The sequence below is a fragment of the Melopsittacus undulatus genome, chromosome 9 (genome assembly GCF_012275295.1).
Source record: "Melopsittacus undulatus isolate bMelUnd1 chromosome 9, bMelUnd1.mat.Z, whole genome shotgun sequence".
Lineage (NCBI taxonomy): Eukaryota > Metazoa > Chordata > Aves > Psittaciformes > Psittaculidae > Melopsittacus > Melopsittacus undulatus.
Genome location: NC_047535.1, coordinates 16558733 through 16576044, shown reverse-complemented (window position 1 = coordinate 16576044; position 17312 = coordinate 16558733). Strand labels below are relative to the sequence as shown.

Sequence of the window (17312 nt, the reverse complement as noted above, 5' to 3'; positions counted from 1 at the left end):
CGGCGCATGCCCAGAAATAACGCCGCTGCCGCCTGCCCCTGGCAGAGTGCGCGTGCGCACTGTGTCCTCGCGGCACGCTGAGGGGAGGTGGCGGTCGGTGGCGCCGTGAGGGGCGGGGGGCGGAGCCACAGCTCCTGTTGGTGTCTCCGTCCGCCCGGCTGGGGCAGCCGCTCCCGAGGGAGCATAACCGAGAGTTCTGGGTGGCGGTAAACGGGGCACGGAACAGAAGCCGTGAGGTAGAGTGGTTGAATTCCGTGTGCTGGAGCAGTGTGCTGCGCCCGGGGCGCGGGAACGGGCGAGAGGAGAGTCAGAAACCAGAGCGGGACCTGGTGAGCAGGTAACATCCGTGTGGCAGGCTGGTGGGGCACAGTGCTAAGCACAGCACCCGAATCTCCACAGCATTTGAACCTACAACTTGAGGTGTACAAATACGGCATCCAGCATACAGCCTTCCCTCATGGCATATTATGCATGATAGAAGCATGAGAAGTTAGATAAATATCTTTTTTTTTCCTTTTTTTCATACTTAAGGATGAACCATAGAATCTGAGAATGGTTTGGGTTAGAAGAAAGTTACCTTGCACTAGAGCAACTTGCTCCAAGCCTAGTCCAGCCTGGTCTTGGATGCTGACAGGGATGGGGCAGCCATAGGTTCTCTGGGCACCCTGTGCCAGTGCCTCAGCACCCTCACAGAGAAGGACTGACTGAAATCTCACTTCATTCTTCCCTCGATCAGCTTAAAACCATACCCCCTTGTCCTATCACCACACGGTGACAGTAGTGGGAGTTACTATGAGGAGGAGATCCAAGATGGCAGGAAGGTTTTGGCTAAGGTTTAAAACTTGCCACTATAATTATTATAATACTTCATTATAATACATAGGCAGACACTAACTTGATCACAGCTGCTCTGCTGCCCACAGGTGAATGATGCAGCAATGGCAACGAAGTTTGTTTTATTGTAGGGTACTGAAGGAACTTGAAATAAATGCAACAGATGTGAAGTGTGGAAAGAGTTAAAAAGCGGAACAAGGAGGCACAAAATGAACAGTTTTGAGAAAACCTGGTTTCCACAATAGAGTAACTCATGAGGCAGAGTGAGGGTTAAAGCTTTATTCAGATAAAGGGAGATCCCCACCAGACACACCTGGTTCAGGGTTCTAAATTTGCCTTAAGTATCTACCTATTTTATACCTCCCTCATCCACAAAGTCCCTCCTCCTTCGGCTTAGATACTCAGAGGTTGCAGCTGCCCAGTCTGCCTGTAGTGGAATTTTTCATTCTATGTGCACAACCTACAGTTCACGTAAGATTTCAGGAGGCTAAGCAAGTTTTTAAAGGTTTAACAAATTATTACATTATCTACATTGTTTCTTTTTCATAGACCTACAAGTTTTTTGTGAGGTTCTGTACTCAGCAGTTTGTAGGACACAGCAGAAACTGACCAAATACTTCATGCTTAAGGACATGGTAGTTTTCAGTCTTCTCCCAGCGGCACACCAAACTTAATGTTACTAGTGTCCCTGCTACCATGGGCAACCATGACTTATTAAGTCAAAAGTTTGAATGTTTTCCAGCACATTAATGTTTTAAGAATAATTAAGTCTCATATTAATTACTTTTAATGCTTTTCTAAATACGCTTCAGTTGATGATAAACTCAAAACTTCAAAATGCACATTGCAGGACACCAATGCCAAACTCATGTCATCATGATCAGCAAAGTTGTGCAATTTCCCATCTCTTACACTGGGTGGCACAATATAGCTGGAAATCTATCAAGTGTTCAAATGTAACCTAGAAAACAAGCAAACAGGTCAGAGCCAACTGCTAGGGAAATGTTGAATAATTCTATTTTTAAACATCAGACAATTGCAAATATAAGCAGTTTCTCACATGAAGGCTTTACCAAAGAGAACAAGCTTGAAGGAATAATGCTCTGTCACATGAATTTTGTCCTGTACATGGGAAAAAAATCAACTGTTACACAGTTTCAGGTCTGAAATAATACACAATCACCCGTTAAATAGAAAGTAGTCATTAAAAGAAACAAAATACAAAACATTCACCTTTCTCATGGCCTTTTCCCGTTATATTTATTACAAAAATATTTTATAGTAAGCTAAAAACCCCCTACATAATGACTAATTATAATTGGCTCCTTTCCAGTGGTTCAAGCAACAGCTCAGAAACGCTGGAATTTTAAAACATTCATTTGAAAATTTGGCTCTATAGGGTTGGGTGTAGAGACTGCACTTGTGTAGAATACCATCTTGCCCTGTTCCCTATACACAAAGTATGAATACTGGGGGGGGGGGGGTCTTCCCAACTTAGTTTGCCCTTTTTTGATTATAAGGGCTTTGGGGCTATAGTTCACCTCTGCTTTTGTAGTCCATGCATAAAACTTGGCTCTTGTCTTAGATACCTGTGATAGAAAATGACAAGAGCAACACGTGGTAGAGCAGTAGCCTTCAGATATGTATAGGAAGTAGGTAATGTATAGTATTCTGCCTCTGATATTCCTGTCAGATACATCATCAACTCATTAGAGCCATTCTAGTTCCATCCTCTTTGCATATTGTGGGATAAGATACTGATCAGAAAGGACCACAGTCCTATGTCCTTTTGTACTTTCTCCCAAAGCCCCCTAAGCTACTTCAGACACAACCCATGATGCTACTGTGGACCGGTTCCTAAGCAGACTTGCACTTCACATCTCCTAGCATTCCTTCCTGATGTTTTGTCTTTTTCTATTTCTGAACAAATACCTTGTTGTTGAAAAGAAGTCATGGTCTAAGTCAGGTCTAAGTGAAGATCTTGTGTTTGGAATTCAGCTGGAGAAGTACAAAACTAAAAAGCATGCACAATTTTTGTAATAATCAAACCAAACCCTTTGGCATTTCAAAGGCAAAGGACATAGTTGTTACCTGCATACAAGAGAGAATGTGCTCATCCTGTGTGTGTAAGATTTTCATTTTTTTTCATACATTTTTTCTATCAGAGCATCATGGTTTCTTGGGTACAAACAGCCATACCCATATAAAAGCAAACAAGCACCAGTTTCCTATCCATGAGAATCTTCATGTCTGTATGGGGGAGGGGAAATGCAATAATTACCCTGTTTACAGAAGTTATTGATCTTCTTTAGTATTTAAATACTTCTTTAGTATTAAATAAATAGTATTTGCTAACTACTATGCCCTCAAGAAAAATAGATACTAATCCTAAATGTCACTTTGGTTGAAAACTGAGGGGCCCATTAACTGTGGGAATAAATATTCCAGATAAATATTTTTTATCTGGAATACAAACACAAATACAAAAAATACAGATAAAAATACAGACAATTCCAATGCACACATGAAATTTCAGACAAATGCATGGCTATATACTGTTAACTCACATTCCTTAACTTGTACTAGAAAGTCTGCCTATCTCAGAAAAAGGAGGTAGGTACACATAGATACAGATAACTTCTGTTTTCTGAGGTTATTCTCTGCATTGGTAGGTTTGACATGTAAACATTCTTATCTTGCTGTGCCTTGTGATTGTTGCCATTTGCCATATCAGCTGAATGTCTGCTATAATGCTGTGTTAATAATACAGATTTCATCGCATTGCAGTCAGAATCCAATATGAAGTGTGGATGAATCACGCCAGGAAAATATGTAAGTATAATCAAAAAATCTGCAGCCTCCTCCATATGAAAGTGTGGCATTCTCAGTTGGCATTTCTGTGTGTTCTGATGGTCAGGTTGTTACTCATACATGCATGCAGAATGAATTCAGTAAGACTTGGTTCAGCTCACTTCTTAACAGTTTCTGAAAAAAACATGAAGTACCCTGTTACATGGACAGAAGATACATTTGCTGGTTGAGCTTGAGGGGAAAACTGGGTACAATTATATATTCTTTTAATTATTCATGACTTGGGTCTGAAGTGAATGTGTATACATTTTTCACTTATTCACTTTATAAAATTCAAAACTAAGCCCAGAAGCAGTTTTATTCTTGGCAGAGTGACAAGTTTCCTTTCCTCAACGAGCCAGTCAAAGGAATTGTTCCTCAGAGAGTTTGTCATCCTCACATATCCCAGAGAGTCTGGAGGGGTCTGGCATTCATTACACCCCCCATCACACATAGGCATGTGCACTCTCTCCCTCTCTAACTATGACAACAAGCCCATCTCAGAGGACTGTGTTTATATCCAGCATGTGGCTTCATTTGTGTAGCTGATTTGTAGTTCATTAATCTAGAAAGCCTTGCCCAATTCTGGTAAGGACAATGTATCCATCCGTATTCCACTTGCTGTCCCCAATGCAACACACAATTTAGAGGGGTAATTTGCTCTTTTTGTGTAAAAAAAATAGAGCAAAAGCAGCTCAGGATACCAAAGCTGATGTAAACACACATTAGGAAATTGTTTTGATCTGGCCTATCAGGCTGCTGGCAATGCACTGTGCTTCCTTCGGAGACATGCAAATTTATGGGACACAACTTGACATGATTAAGGCAATGCATACAGAAGAGGTAACTGCCCTTCGGCAAGAGAACTATGTCTAGAACCAATGATTCTTTATGTTCTTGGCAGTGCAGGTAGGATCATGAAATGAGGGGCCTCTTGCAGGTTCACAATAATTTAGGTATTGGGTTGGGTATTTTTTAAAGCTATATTTTTCCAGCTTTTATGGCTGTATTACTATTAGTTGTTTGTCTTGCAGGGGAACCTAAGGACAACAGTAATTTGTAGTTTTGAAAACCTAAACCTGTATCTGTTGATACTATTATATCTTATGATAGCTTGTAGGGTCTGGAAACAACCACTACCACCAAAACAACAAAATTCCAGGAGTTAAAATAATGCTACAGGGAGGCATCAACTGCTGTTCATTCACAGCAGTGGGGTTCTTCACTTTGAAATTTCAGAGTCTTTAACTATCAGAGACGGTGACACTCCTTGTTGACAGACATGTGCTCAGAACTCATCCACATGCCTGGGTGGAGTCAGATTCAGCTTGTGCCAGGGTTAATGAAAAATTACTGATCACTACTTGGGAATTTGGGGGTAAGAATGGCTGAACTTAAGGTGAAAGACTCCATATCCTATTACTGCTCCCCTGAGTCAGCACAGCAAATAGCTAACTGTAATATCTTAATGAACTGTGTGTTAGAATCAACCTTATTCTCCCTTGCAAGCTACACACATTGCTAATTAGATTAGGTAAGCGCACAAGAGCACAAGGGAAGCAAGCATTAGTGCTGCAGTGGGGCAGTTAGGTTTTCCACTGTGCTGTATAGTAAGGCAAGGCTGGTGGCACTGGGGTGATGTTGAAATGGCAGCCTTTAATTCAATGCTAACATAAGGATAAGGAAAACCACATTCTGTATGCTGGAGAACATTACCCTTCCACCCCCCTGGACAAAACCAGCACAACAGACAAAGGAGGCTAGTTTTGCATTCCTTTCCCCTGTTAAGTTTGGCAAAGGAAGAAACTAGTAGCACAAAGCATGTAGCTCTGGAAAGGTATCAGCTCTCATACACCTACTATACAGAGAGCCCCCAGTCCATGTGTTGTGCTGCTTTGCATGCTCATGAGCCCCCATCTCAGTGTTGCCTTGCTGCGCTGAGCACACAGTAAGAGGGAGGAGGAAGTGCTCTTGGAGTGTGTGGTACTCTGCTGTGCACAGCTGTCATATGATTCATCAGGGACCAGTACCATCTGGTACAGATGACAGCCTATCATGTTACACAGTGTCTTTATCAGAAATAGGGACTTGGAAGAACACAAAGCTACGGTGAGTTTGCTGGTCCAAAAACCTCACATGAAGAGCCTGAACACCCCAAAAATCACATTCTCCAGTTTGTCCCATGCAGAGTTCATAAATTATTATCTAAGTTCTGCTAGTTGGATAAATCTTCTTAAACTGTGTAATTTCTTGTGCTTTTTTAAATTAACAAAATATAGCCCCACAGTCCTTTTTAAAAGCTTCAAATTTGTTTTTTATCCATCCCTCTCCATCTACACGCATTTCTCTGACATTTCCTCCACTGGTACCTGTCATTTTCTTCTTTAAATTCATTTTTGGTTCCCTGTTATTTTATGTATTAAATGCATTTTTTTTGAGGTAATTCCCCTCTAAGCATTCTCTCAGTCCCTGTTCCTTCATCTCAAAGCTTTTATTCAGTTAAAATACTTAGATTTTATCCTAGCCATTAATTTTAATTTCCAAACAGTATTTTTTAAAGATTAGCTAAATTAAATCATTTTTGCAATTAGTGTCAAATTAATCCATAATGGAAGGTGGATAACAGCAGGAGATAGAGTCTCTTAGATTTTGACAGATACCCTCATTGGGTTTAATGTTTTGTATAATATCTCCTTAAGTGAGTGAAGAGCTTGCTTCGATGACTTCCTTCCCTCACATCTATGCTGCTGTCCACAGAGAAGTAATATCTTTGATTATGGGGAAAACTAACTCTCTTCTTACATCTCTGGATTCTGAGGGGGAGTATTGTTCACACATAATGGTTATGTTAAAAACCATTTTTTGCCATTTTCAGGCCTGATCTCTGGCACTTAATAGGTGAGCACTTGACAGGGGAGGGTTGCTGCAGCTCCATGGATTGTAACGTACAAAGATTACCACAAAAAAAAAAAAAAAAGAGCAGCCAAATAATCAGCTTAACTAGTGGAAATCAAAGAATAGTAATCTTCAGTAGGCAGACTAATGGAGAGAAGGAGGCTGGAAATGGGATTATGAGACCAGTCATCTCAGGAATAGGGTCTGGATCAACAAGAGCTGGGTCTGAACATACCTTGCTATCTTACGACTTTGTCATTGAGACTGATTCAAATAAAAGGAAGCAAACACACTGCCACTTACCTGTGGCTCATTTGACTGTTTGGCTCTAGACATATCTGTGCCCAAAGTGCTCTAATTTGCTGTACCTGATTCTAGGCAGGCCTTCAGCTCTGACCTGGGATTGAACTCCGTGTGATTTTCTCTGATGATTAAATGCTTACTCCTGTCTGCTCAGGTTCCTCAGACACTTTCATTTTCTCAGACAATTTTCTTTCTTTTTTTTTTTTTTAAATAAGCAGGGACATGTGTGTAATGGTTCATTTATTCTGACCTCAGATGGCATCACTTGATTAAATGACTGGTTTTAGCCAAAACTTCTTTTTGTACCTTATCTGGCCTACCGGCCTTCAGTGACTGTTTTGTTTAAAGCAGTAGTGTGTTAAGGATTAATGTGCTTCAGGAATAGATGAAGAATTTCTAGAAACAATCTCTGAAGTTTGAGAAGACAAGTAAGTAATTCTACTGGAGTAAAATCCATTCTGAATTATTTTTTACCCATTTTGGATGAACTTCTCTTGTGTGCTCTGTAAATGTATTTTGGCCTTGGTCATATCCTACAGGTCTAACAAAATTCTCGTAGAATACTAGTAGAGCTGGTGAACAAAAAACAAACCACCTCCCTCCCCAACTCCAAACATCAGCTACTGTTATCACAAGTAAACATATAAACTTTGAGATCCTAAGATTAGGATATCATAGGATACACATGAGTAAAATTAAAGAGTTGAAATCTTCAACTAGAGGTAGTGGGACCTTCAGCAAGCAAACAAGTTTTTACCTTTCTGCATGTGTAGAGCACCAGTTTCTCATGCATCTTGGCTGCTGCTGCATTGCCTGTTGAAGTTACCGAGCCTAGCTGTGCCTTCATGGCAGAAGCTTTGCAACTGGTTCTTTTCTTCTATAGCTTATAGCCTATCTTAGCAGCAAAAGTTGAAAACTGTGGCAATTCAGACTCAATCATTACATTATTAGGTTAATGAGCTAAAGCTGGTTCTGCTGGCTCTACTGTGGAGGCAGTAAGATAATAAGTGCTTGGAATAAGCACTCATGAATTGGAGATAATGAAACACTTTTGGAATGCCTTTGAAATTAAGTCTGACATGCAGGAAATCTGTGTGTAATTTTCAGTTCTGCTCTTTTCATTACCTTGGCCAAGGATGATTGCAATCTAAGGTTTGGTTCCTCATGACCCCAGTTCATAAAGAAACTGTCCAGATTATAAATTCTTCTGAGCAAGGATGATGTTAAGCTGTTATTTTTGCACAGTGAGGCCTTGGCTTTATCTGGAGCTACTTAATGGTACTGTAATAGAAATCAGCAATACCAAACTATTGATTTAGGGATCATTTAAATTCAGTATTAATCGTATTTGTTCAGCTGTAGTGGGCGTATGAACCTCACAAATGAAATAATACTCTCAAGTCATTGAAAATCCTTCTATGAATATCCTCTGTAATATTTAAGCCTTTCAATTTACTTAATGTTGAGCTGAATGTGAGGTCTGCAATGATTAATGAGATCTCTGGGAATGGGGATGTCTCCCTCACATACTGTTACCTTGTAAAGTTTGCACCTAAATGCTTCCAGAGACCTAATTATTATTGGTGGGTACCAGCCTGTTCTCTCACAGACCTACTGTGGATCTCAAGTTCAACAGAAATAGGGAAGATAAAGAATGGAGATATAAGCACAGCATTTTGCAGTCAGTGGTCACATACAAAATTATATCAGTCCTATTTTTGGCTACAATACTAGCAAGGAGATTTTTCCTGAAAGCAGAACTGAAAAGCCTTTGCATCACTGCTACTGACTCTAGGTAAGAAAAAATCAATGCAGATTTGGCTAAAGGTGGCTTTTGTTAGATGCATGGTCAAATAAAATGTGAAAAGCTCTGTTACACATGATAACATTGGGGCACTGTAGACACCATAAGAAAAAAAAAGGGGAGTAAGAGACTTGTCTGTTGCGTCCCACAGTCTTCAGTTTATTCCCCAACATACAAAAGGATTGAACAGCCCAGAGTCTTCTACAATGGAGCAATCTGCAATATTGCCCTGAATTTCCAGCAGATTTACAAACTGCCATTACTAAATATGACTCATCAAGATTAAAAAAGAAAAATCATTTAGGCAGAGCTGTTGTCAAGTCACTATTTAATGTTACTTTTTGTATCTGCTGTGATAAGCACTAAAATATGCACACTCCTTGATAAATCATTGTTTAGCAGTGTCTAAAGGGTCCAGTAAATGGTTTGAAATTGCCACAGTGTAATAAATGGTTATTTGATAATGAATGAAATTGTTTGAAAATACTGTTAAGATGTCAGGTTTTAACATATAGAGCATTAGTCAGAAGGAGTGCAAACATGGAAACCATAGTGACACTATAAATATACTGCAACAAATGCATTTATTTGTACAGGGCAAATAGGAGGTGCTATATACAAACCAGTATAAATTGATATATGAAGTTAATTTCAATCTGTAAAAGTAATTGCATTGGTTTAACTTATTTAACTCTCCTTACAATAATATTTATAGCAGAGCAAGAAAGTAAAGAAATAAATGATGATAAATAGATAAAATACATAGGAAATGGGAATTGTTTTCCAGTTTAATTACACTGTCACATAAAATTATCACAGAAATACACTATGCTGACAAGGAGAATACATTAAAATCCCATTATACTGTGTAGAGCTGGCTAGCTTTTGTTGCTATTTATTCCAAAAATAGCTTTTCATCTTTTCTACTAGCATGAAAAGTTAAACTTTGTAAAAAAAACTACAGCAGTGCAAAGAAGACAATATGGGCTGTGCCAGTTGATGGTTAGCCTGTAGCACAAAGCTGGGAAACAAGAATGTGGTAACCCTCTCTTCAAGAATAAATCTGACCATGTAGTAAAATTTGAAGGGGAAAACAAAAATGCTCACTCAGAAAATATAATTTTCATTCTTTCTTCCTTGGACACAAGGAAACTCTAACTGGAGTGTTTCTGTGTGGCTGTAGCCTCTATACATCCTGTGGTGATGGGACACTATTACAGCTACAGTAAGAGCAAAACATTATAATAACAGAGCATTTGTTTTCCTCTCCCAAGCCAGATACTTGTGGTTTCAAACTGAAGTCAATCTTACCATTTGTTGTCATGATGAACAGCATTAATGTTTGTGGTGGTTTTTATCCTTCTGCTTTCTGTGTCTTGGTCTGAATACAACATGACAGCCTCACCAGAGGCAAAAAGGTGCATGTGTTTCTCCGAAGAAGAGTTGATTTTTTTTTTTTGTCAGAGCAGTGGAAGTTAGGTTTGCTTGAAAACTGCTCAGAATATAAGAACACCAGAATGCTGTGGTTAGTGCTAATAATATGGCTGCATTGTTTTGACCCCTCACTAAACTTGCTGTGTTTTTAAGTTTGCAACTTCCAAAGCTGTGTGATTAAGCAGGAGCTTGTGCTTTAATTAAAATAATATTACTCTTTAGGATTCCAGTAAAAATCTGGAAAATAGGATTCTTCAGATACTTCAAATTCAGAGGGAAATGTTTCATATAGACTTCATTAATTTTTAAGATCTTATTATTTCTAAATCTACTTCATATTTCTCTAGCATCCAACTGATGAGACTTGATCACTGAGGATAAGCAAAAATACTGCTTTAAGTGGAAAGGCAATCTTTAGAATATGAAATACCTGTGAAAAGAATGCTATGTGCAAACTGAAACCCCAAAAGATAAGGCAGCTTCCTGTATGAGATGAGATTTAGGTCACCAAAGATACTCCTAATACTTGTTATCCTTGTATCAATTAAATGAATGGACTTGTTCCAAAACTTTATTCCACTTCTTTAAAATTATGTGTATGCTGCAAGAACGATTTTTTTCAAGCTGTCTATCGCTACAAGAGAAGCTGTATCTAAAGGAAGCTATCATTGCACTGCAGAAGGGATCATTTATAACACACCAAAATGGCCCGTTATTTACAGTTCTTATTAAAAAAAAGTGAACGTGGAATGCATTCAGATTTCAGCAAAGTTGCAATACTGTTAACTTGCCTCCTATCATTATGAAGGCATATAAAGAGATACAGCTATTCCTAACAAATATTTCTTTTAGGTCTTGTCCTTTATAAATGTTGCCACTATAATTTTTGCTTGGAAAGTTGGGTTTAAACGTATTCAAAATGAAACTTGACCAAAATTAAATCTCAGCTGTTTTCAGCAAGAGCCATGAACCTGGCTTTTATGGCTTTAATTTGGAGGTTCTCTGAGATTTGTACTGTTGCAAACATTTTGGTAAAGGTAAGGGGAGAAAGCTAATGGATAGTGAGGTATCAAAGAGCAGACCAGCACTGAGTGGTGTCATGAATTGTTGCCTTTATCTTATTGAAATTATTTAAATTTATTTTTAGTTTTATCTTTCTATGAAAGAGGGATAACATTCAGAATCTTTGCAACAATGCTTTTGGGATTAAGATTGATGCACAATTTCACACACCTTTTTGGGATGAAGTACTGTTTGAGCTGATAATAATGATTAACATTAGAAGTATTACTGTTATAAACAAGTAACAGTGTTTGTTACCAGCACACATATACACATACTAGGTAAAAAGGGAACTAATTACATTCATCAGATTGAGTTATTAGTAGTTTGCTTCATGCAGGACAACATTTACCATTAAAACTGTACAGAAATATTCTACAACAGTGTCCTAAATTCAGAGTCATCCTGTGAAGTCATTTGCACTTTCTTTCTCCTTAATTATGGCTTCTTGGACTCCAGTCTGTTCTCAGTGGAGTCAACAGAAACACGACAGGAGCAGAATTCAGCCCCTGTGGCCACAGATGAGATTCTGAAAATCACAAACCTCTAGGAGCAAACTGAGGTTTCACTTGAACTTCCTGCAGCCATGGTTTTGTGCCTCTTCAACTGAGCATAAGTGTTTGGGCATAAGAGAAATAATGCTTACTTTTAAAAGCATTTTCTAAGAACTGTATTTGTCACCATCACATGGGAGGGTGTGATGCTTCTTTCAGTTGTATCTTATACATTTATACCTTCGCAAGAGAAGCATAGAGACTCATCTCTGAACATACTCAAACCACAAAGAACTAAACAGAGGTAAAAATCTACTTCTCTTGCTGGTTTTTAAATTTTCTAGAAAATTAAACTACATATGTACAGAATCAAGAATTCCTTACAGGAAGGGAAGGGTGATTGTTAGGGAGGAAATTCTTCACTGACAAGTATCACTGTAACAAAACAAAAACTTGTTATCTTCTGCAGTCAGATCCAGAATTGAGTCTCTAAAATTGAGGAACTTGTTATTCCTAGAACAATCCCTCCACACTGTCACTGAAGCAAAAGGTGGAATTCCTCTCTGTTTTTCCAGCTTGTACCGAAAGTTGCCCTCATATCTCCAGGGTTGCCTGTCCTGCATGTGAAGTGTCTGTGCCAAGTGACTTAGTATGTCTGTCAGTGAGTGTGCTGTAAAACAGGGGGGTTTACCACCACTGGGACATCTGTTTGATAACTAGGACCCAAAGCAGCGCCATATAAAGGCCTCAACTCAGTGTGATATTTAATTGCATAACCCAGTCACAAGCAGACGAGCCAGTGCTGTGCTTTAATCTCACTGGTACCTGATGAATCACGGCCAGTGCAGTGATTTGTGTGTGTGATGTTGTTCAGCCTGTATAGGTTGTGTCAGTTCTGCTGTGCCTATGCATTTCCAGTCCATGGCTTCCTTTTGCCACAGGCTGGCAAGGCGTAATGTGCCTATAATATTGTCTTCTGGTTTGTCAGCTGTGCATTGATTAAGATACAGATGAGCCATATGCTAGTGAACTAAGCTGTTAAATGGATTTTTGGAGAAGTTTGGCTGTAAGGAATTCTGCAAGTGCCAGCTCAGATTTTCCTTTGAACTGCATTAGCCATAAATATGGATTATTTCTGTAGGTCCTATATATGGAGAATTCCATCTGCTTAAAGGTTCAGCAGCAAAATGTGAACATAATTATTTCCCAGCCAGATAAATGAGTCACTTTAGTAGAGACATTCTGACCATGTGCCTTAGTCAAAGTGTAGAAAAAACTAAATATTTCCATCCCTGTCTGCTTGACATTAGACAAATATATGTACCTACATCTACATGATAGACACACACAAAACAGCACAGCTTTTGATGACTTCACTCTGGTCATTTTGTTTGAATAGCAAACCAGCAAACTGGTTCCTAGACAAAAGGATAATCCAAGTTCATTGCTAAAATCTAAAGTGAATTTAGTGTTTCCTATTATTTTTGAGTAACTGCTATCTGAAAGTATTAATTTATGAATATTACTGAGTAGGCGACCACTCAGTGCTTAATATGAACTAGCAATTACTGCATGTAAATCAACTAAGACAGCAGCATCTCAATTGCTGTTCTGCATTGAGAAATAGTTAATTTGTAGGAATACATGTTTCCAGCCCAGATTTTAAAAAGTCACGTTTTACACTGCTGAAAACCTCAATACCCACAATATTTGTTGTGCATTTTATGATTATTCTTAATGCCCTTGCAAACATCTGTAATAAAATGCTAACAAACCGTCATCCATTACTTAATTATGTTTATCTAGACGGATAAAGTTGGGGTGGGGGAAGCCTGTGGTAAAAAGTATTGTTTCCCATTTGGCAAACACAGGCTAAATTTACAGCTTAATTATTCCTTGTAATGCTGTGGAGAGATTTTCCTGTTAATCACACATGGGTCCAGAGTTGATTTTAAAAAAACTCCAACCAAAAAAGAAAAGAAAACCAAAAAACTGCCCAAAACTGTTCTGGATTTTTTAATTTTCTTTTTCTTTTGTAGGTTTAACAAATATGTTGACTCCCACTTAAATCAACCTCCCCTCCAGCAGGCGATTTAAATGGTTGTGAGGCTTCACTGGGAGCTACACAGGGAACTTCTCTGACAGTGATGAAACACCTTCTGTAGGGCAAGAGAAATATCTGGGAAAATAATGTTATTGTTGCCTTGAGAAACTTTGCCTATGGAAAATATCAAGATAATTCATCTCAATTAATAAAAGTACCTCTATGTTTCAGCAACCAGACACAAGAAAAATAGAGGTCAGTTCCAGAAACCTTTACTCTTAAGAGTATCCCACTAAATTCCAAAAGATGGCTTGTGTCTACAGTGATGCCCATGTGATTAAAGACTGCAATTTATCTCTGGATGCTTCATGAGATCTTTTTAATTTGAAATCTTTAGTGTTTTTTCAAAGCCAAATCCATGCCAATTACCACAGGACCACTAGACATTAAAAGCAGAATCAGAATCATCTTGTAACAAAAGTGACTCTTCTTGAAAAGATAGCCTAGGAAGTGCTTACTGAGAAGAACCATCAACCAGTCTTCATAGTATATTCTTTGGCAGTAACTGGGCAAAATATTCATTGCAGTGAGTAGTTTATATTAAAACCAGTCACACTGAACTTGTACAGTAACCCATGAAAATATCTCCTTTTAATGTGATAGCTTACCATCTTCATAGTCGTAAGATAAATTTGTACCTCAGTTAGGTATATTTGAAACAGACAAAAACACTGGCAAAAGATTGGCGGGTCTGTCTTGGCTGAAGCCAGCTGTGGTTGGATTAACTTTTGTGTTAAGTAGCTAATAAATTACTTTCTGCTAAGTATTTAGAAGTACATACTATGAAGAGTTACTTACCTTCCAAACTTGGCACAAAGCCTGCCTCTGTTACATGCACACATAAACCCCATGTCAACATTTTACAGGGCGTCTGAGTTCTGGATATGCATTAATGAAGTATTTGTCCTAATATCTTTTTCCTAACATTTTCATATTTTTTCCAGATATGGGAATAAGCTGGAGATTGTTAAACTTGAATAAGAAAAGTCAGACAAAGATGCTTTACTTACAAGGGTTGACAATTTGTTCAGCAAACATAATCTGAGTAGAAAAAGCTTAATCCAAAACCCAATCTACAAATATTTTTACACAGATTTAACCTATACTACCAGACCATTTATATAAACTACTTGACTATTTGCCTTCCATTTTCTGGACATCGGTGTAGTTCTAATGTAGCCCATTATGAAATATTAAACATGTATCTGTATTAGTAGTTCTTGAAGACATCTTTGTGTTGGAACAGGCCATAATAAAAACAACTACAGAAGTTTATATCTGTTGCCAAAAATAATCTGTAAGATTTTTAATAAGTAAATATTTATTTCCATGGTTTTCTACAGATCATCATGTTGCAGTGAAGGATCCATAACAGCACAGAAATAATAATCAATATTGAACAGTCACACCGAAGTATGGACAGAAAAGGGTGTGATTTGGGTTTTTTTTCACAGCAGCAAAAATTTGGGCATACATGGAGATAGTAACTTACAGTGCTTTTAAAGGTGCTTTTAAGATCTAAAGAGATTTGTATTTCCTTCAGGTGAATTAGCTATATCCAGGTAAAACACACCAATCCCTATGCACTCAAGGGAACTTGTTTTACTTTTCTTTAAATCATTATAAAGCAGCAGTAGCTTTTTTTATTTTATTTTATTTTTTTATCTAGAGCCATGCCCTAAATGAGAGCTGCTTTTTACAGCACAAGTGGTTTAATGCATTTTCTTAGAACAGCAGAAGAAAATAGGAAACCGAACTTCTCTTATTCTGAGAAGTGAGCTTTCAGGAGAACTGCTTATGATACTGGATGATAGCATACGTGTAGTTAGGAAATGTAAAAGAAGAAAGATCTGGAATCATTGACATTAAGCATGCCATGTACAGACTTGAAGCTTTTGAAACTCAATACAAGCTACAAAACATAGAAGCCATTTCAAAGCCTTGAAAGAATTGCTAAAAGACAGCCAACTTTCAGCAAGACCAAAAATCAAAGTCATTACTGATCATATGTTCCAGTCAGACGAAAGCCTTTCCAGACACTGATCCAATATTAAACACAAGAACAGTCAGAATTGGCCGATAGTAAAATCTGTAATAGAAAATTCAGAGACCTATAACTTAACACTTTTTAAACCTGACCAGGAGGGGAAGAGAAGTTAAAAAACAGCAGTCCCTGACAAACTGGTCAAAACCAGTTAAAACATTTCCTCCTTCTCTGAAGGAATTAACTTAATACATGAAACGAGGAAAATACAAACCTTTAATATGTTAATATGAAATGCTGAATCTTTGTTCCGCAAGTTAAGTAGGTGTTCAGACATAGCCAACCTTATTTAAGTCATAGGAATGATAATTAGGGTCACTGTTCAAAAAACTCTTAATCACATGCTCAAAGAAGTCGATAGCTTGAAATACCGAAGCACTTTCCTAAAGCGGGCCTTAGCACATGAAATTTAACATATAATGATCACATGGAAAGTATCAGAATAATTTCATGCCTATTGATAGTCCAGGCAAACATAAACTCTCGTTTCTTAGTTTCCACACATAGAGGATTTCATTTAACTATGGGGTTCCTAGTAACAGTTGCCATTTTTCATTTGCATCAAAAAGCTTCTGAAATGTCATTCACTACATGTGATACCTTAGACAACCTGTTTGAAAAAGTGCTATACAATCCCAGAATATTAGAGCATCTTCTCTGAATGAAAATGAGCTATTGGGAAAAGAAATTAATACCAACTAGGATAAAAGCCAGCTTCTTCGACATTTCAAAGTCTCATAAACATTCTCCTGGCAGATTTAAAAGGTAAAATCTGTTAGGTTTATATTGATGATATAGTCATTTTCCCTTGGGACCTGGATCAGCATTTAGCAAATATAACAGCAGTACTCTGATTATTACAGTCTCTAAGCTTAACTCTAAATCTTAAAAATGAAAATGCTACAGAAATACAGATTACATCATCTGTAGCACATTTTGTCAAAACCAAATTGGCTGCGGATCACGTAAGTTGGTTTTGTTTGCATGTTTCCCGTGCCCTGAAATATGAAGCAAATCCAGTGATACTGGTTTTACAAATTGGTATTATCTATATAGTGTAGTTGTCTACCTTTGAAGAGCGTCTTAGTAACATCATGGGGTAAAGAAAGGAAAAAGCATCAGACAGATGAGCATAGAACATTTCTAAAAACTCTTTAAAACTGTCCGATTAATAATGTTGTGAATAAGGCCTGTGTGTTAAACGCCTGCTTGTACTGTGCTACCTAAAGGCACATTTATCAGACTAGTGAGAATTTTGTTTCAATATCATGATACCTATCAGAAAACATTTGCTCTCCAAACTGTTGTGATAAACACTACATAATACAGTAACACTATCAATAAAATCCATCAAGAAAGCTGTGAAAGAAAAGGTGGTCATGCATTTATAGAATCAAATCACTGCTGCATAAATTAATTACATCAGTGGTAAATAAAACCTCAAGCAAACACAGAAATTTCCTTTAATAAAAATATCAGAGCCCATAA

The 17312-nt window shown here is 37.9% G+C and overlaps 1 long non-coding RNA gene across 1 annotated transcript; it reads left to right on the top strand.

Moving 5' to 3' along the window:
- Positions 1–136: 136 nt before the first annotated feature.
- On the top strand, positions 137–14947 carry LOC115945962 (uncharacterized). Its single transcript, XR_004080128.2, has 3 exons — positions 137–337; positions 3622–3666; positions 13716–14947. It is a non-coding gene; the product is annotated as an uncharacterized lncRNA (long non-coding RNA).
- Positions 14948–17312: the final 2365 nt, after the last annotated feature.